General features: G+C 42.9%; 1 pseudogene; it reads left to right on the top strand.

Annotated features, from left to right (window-relative positions):
* LOC112404804 (elongator complex protein 1-like) overlaps positions 1 to 4,324 on the top strand; it is a 77,652-nt pseudogene that overhangs the window by 71,249 nt on the left and 2,079 nt on the right.

Raw genomic sequence — 4,324 nt, 5'->3', positions numbered from 1 at the left:
ACCTGTGAAGCCATCTGGTCCTGGGCTTTTTTTTGTTGGAAGATTTTAAATCACAGTTTCAATTTCAGTGCTTTTGATTGGTCAGCTCATATTTTCTATTTCTTCCTGATTCAGTCTTGGCAGGTTGTGCATTCTTAAGAATTTGTCTGTTTCTTCCAGATTGTCCATTTTATTGGCATAGAGTTGTTTTTAGTAATCTGTCATGATCTTTTTTATTTCTGCAGTGTCAGTTGTTACTTCTCCTTTTTCATTTCTAATTCTATTGATTTGAGTCTTCCCCTTTTTTTCTTGATGAGTCTGGCTAATGGTTTATCTATTTTGTTTATCTTCTCAAAGAACCAGCTTTTAGTTTTATTGATCTTTGCTATTGTTTCCTTCATTTCTTTTTCATTTATTTCTGATCTGATTTTTATAATTTCCTTCTTTCTACTAGCTTTGGCGTTTTGTTCTTCTTTCTCTAATTGCTTGAGGTGCAAGGTTAGGTTGTTTATTCGAGATGTTTCCTGCTTTTTAAGGTGGGCTTGTATTGCTATAAACTTCCCACTTATAACTGCTTTTGCTGCATCCCATAGGTTTTGGATCGTTGTGTCTCCATTGACATTTATTTCTAGGTATTTTTTTATTTCCTCTTTCATTTCTTCAGTGATCACTTCATTATTAAGTAGTGTATTGTTTCGCCTCCATGTGTCTGTATTTTTTTTAAAGATCTTTTCCTGTAATTGATGTCTAGTCTCATAGTGATGTTCTCGGAAAAGACACTTGATACAATTTCAATTTTCTTATATTTACCAAGGCTTGATTTGTGACCCAAGATATGATCTATCCTGGAGAATGTTCTATGAGCACTTGAGAAAAATATGTGCTCTGTTGTTTTTGGAAGGAGTGTCCTATTGGAAGGAGTGTCAATTAAATCCATCTTGTTTAATGTATCATTTAAAGCTTGTGTTTCCTTATTTATTTTCATTTTGGATGATCTGTTCATTGGTGAAAGTGGGGTGTTAAAGTCCCCTACTATGAATGTGTTACTGTCAATTTTCCCTTTTATGGCTGTTAGTACTCGCCTTATATATTGAGGTGGTCCTATGTTGGGTGCATAAATATTTACAATTGTTATATCTTCTTCTTGGATCGATCCCTTGATTATTGTGCAGTGTCCTTCTTTGTCTCTTCTAATAGCCTTTATATAAAAGTCTATTTTGTCTGATATGAGAATTGCTACTCCAGCTTTCTTTTGGTTTCCATTTGCATGAAATATCTTTTTCTATCCCCTTACTTTCAGTCTGCATGTGTCTCTAGGTCTGAAGTGGGTCTCTTGTAGACAGCATATATAAGGGTCTTGCTTTTGTATCCATTCAGCCAATCTGTGTCTTTTGGTGGGAGCATTTAGTCCATTTATATTTAAGGTAATTATCGATATGTATGGTCCGATTCCCATTTTCTAAATTGTTTTGTATTCATTATTATAGGTCTTTTCCTTGTCTTGTTTTTCTTGTCTAGAGAAGTTCCTTTAGCATTTGTTGTAAAGCTGGTTTGGTGGTGCTGAACTCTCTCAGCTTTTGCTTGTCTGTAAAGGTTTTAATTTCTCCATCAAATCTGAATGAGATCCTTGCTGGGTAGAGTAATCTTGGTTGCAGGTTTTTCTCCTTCATCACTTTCAGTATGTCCTGCCACTCCCTTCTGGCTTGCAGGGTTTCTGCTGAGAGATCAGCTGTTAACCTTATGGGGATTCCCTTGTGTGTTATTTGTTGTTTTTCCCTTGCTGCTTTTAATATGCTTTCTTTGTATTTAATTTTTGACAGTTTGATTAATATGTGTCTTGGCATATTTCTCCTTGGATTTATCCTGTATGGGATTCTCTGTGCTTCCTGGACTTGATTAGCTATATCCTTTCCCATATTAGGGAAGTTTTCAACTATAATCTCTTCAAATATTTTCTCCGTCCCTTTCTTTTTCTCTTCTTCTTCTGGAACCCCCATAATTCGAATGTTCATGCATTTAATGTTGTCCCAGAGGTCTCTGAGACTGTCCTCAGTTCTTTTCATTCTTTTTTCTTTCTTCTGCTCTCTAGTAGTTATTTTCATTATTTTATCTTCCAGGTCACTTATCCGTTCTTCTGCTTCAGTTATTCTGCTATTGATCCCATCTAGAGTACTTTTAATTTCATTTATTGTGTTGTTCATCATTGCTTGTTTCATCTTTATTTCTTCTAGATCCTTGTTGAATGTTTCTTGCATTTTATCCATTCTGTTTCCAAGATTGTGGATCATCCTTACTATAATTATTCTGAATTCTTTTTCAGGTAGTCTGCCTATTTCCTCTTCATTTGTTAGGTCTGGTGCATTTGTGTCTTGCTCCTTCATCTGCTGTGTGTTTTTTCTCTTCTCATTTTGCTTATATTACTGTGTTTGGGGTCTCCTTTTTTTAGACTGCAGGTTCGTAGTTCCTGTTGTTTTTGATGTCTGTCCCCAGTGGCTAATGTTGTTTCAGTGGGTTGTGTAGGCTTCCTGGTGGAGGGGACGAGTGCCTGTTTTGTTGTGGATGAGGCTGGTTCTTGTGTATCTAGGAGGCAGGTCCACGTCTGGTGGTGTGTTTTGGGGTGTCTGTGGACTTACTATCATTTTAGGCAGCCTCTCTGCTAATGGATGGGGTTGTGTTCCTGTTTTGCTAGTTGTTTGGCATAGGTTGTCCAGCACGGTAGCTTGCTTGTCGGTGAGTACAGCTGGGTGCTGGCGTTAAGATGAAGGTCTCTGGGAGATTTTTGCTGTTTGATATAATGTGGAGATGGGAGGTCTCTTATTGACTAGAGTCCTGAAGTAGGCTCTCCCACCTCAGAGGCACAGCCCTGACTACTGCCTGGAGCAGTAAGAGCCTTTCATCCACTCGGCTCAGAATAAAAGGGAGAACAAGTAGAGAGAACTAGTAGAAGTACGAAGAAGGAAAGAAAGAATGAAAGAAAGAAAGAGAGGAGGGAAGGAAGGAAGGAAGGAAGAAGAAAAGAAGGAAAGAAGGCAAGAAGGAAAGAAAGGAGGGAGGGAGGGAGGACAAAAGACAGAAAGAAAGAAGATACAAGCTGTGCGAATGTAACAAAGTGGGCTCAAGTCCACTACCCGAAAAGTGTCTCATGCCTCTCGACAGAGGGCAGCGGGTCTCCTGCTGCTGCAGAAGGACTGCAGGAGTCTGTTTCGGGCTATAAGGAGAGAAACGTGATGCCCGCTGACAGACATGCCGGCAGCGGCCCGTAGTCAGAGTGTCACGCGCCTGGTGGTCTCTTCGACATAACCAAACCACACATACCGGCCACTAACGTGTGCCCCCTGCGCGGGGCAGGGTGCGTGAAGCCACCTGCTTAGGCAAAACCTACGGGTGGCCTGGCAAATGGGTCCCGTTTACGGGAAATTGTTATGTTCCTTTCCAGTTTGGTGAAAGGCACGTTCCGAGCATTCCCCGTTCTGGATTTGGAGCTCTGCCGTGGAGTGCAACACAAAGACACAAGTGTCTGGGGGACAGGGAAATATAGCACTTTGGCAGAGGTATCTTCATGCTGCCCCGAGCTCTGGGCTCCGTATTCAACTTGGAGTGAAGGAAGCCTGGGGTGCCATGCACGGACCATCTGGTCCTGGACGGGATGTGCACGTGCAACAGACGAGCTAGAGGAGAGAAACGGGATACCCACAGCTCTTCGGTATAGGCCTGTTCCCGTCTAGCTCGTCGCGAAAGCAGCTTCTGAAAGGATCAGGAGCCTTTTCTCAACACGTCGAACAGGAGTTCATTCCCACAGTGCTACATTCCGAGTTTCTCTAGGGTACTTGGAAGGGGCAGCTTTTCAGAGTGCATTGCATAGGAACGGAGTTTCTCACAAGGGAAATGGGATGTGTACCTGACAGGCTAGGTGAGCAAAATTTCAGATGCCGTTGTCCTCCAGTGGACCGGGGACAGGACCCAGGTCAGGCGAGCTCATAGTGACATTGATCCCACACATTCTGGGGCAGTGTGCCGCATCAGCTCCCTTACAAGGCTGCGTTGACATTCAGCCACATAAATAGAATAAGCTGCGGTAGGCAGTCTGACGCACATCCCAGGGTAGCCGTGCAGAGTTCCAATCCCAAGCCCTGTGGAGAGAGACGGGCCTGAAAGCGTTTCACCCACGACGGCTCTCCGAACACTCTGGGTTATTGCGAGTTGCAGGGAGGACTGCGGTGAAGAGGGCTGTGAGCGTGAAACATATCGTTCGGCCGTGCCCCTTGGACGTGGAGTGTGGCAAAGCGTGCCCAAGTGGACGGTAGGGCAAAGCCTGCCCAAATCACGTTGCCGGGTGCTGTTGTTG

The sequence above is a fragment of the Neophocaena asiaeorientalis genome, unplaced genomic scaffold (genome assembly GCF_003031525.2).
Source record: "Neophocaena asiaeorientalis asiaeorientalis breed wild unplaced genomic scaffold, Neophocaena_asiaeorientalis_V1.1 scaffold568, whole genome shotgun sequence".
NCBI lineage: Eukaryota > Metazoa > Chordata > Mammalia > Artiodactyla > Phocoenidae > Neophocaena > Neophocaena asiaeorientalis.
Note: the sequence above shows the minus strand (reverse complement) of the source record. Positions and strands in the feature narration are given on the sequence as shown.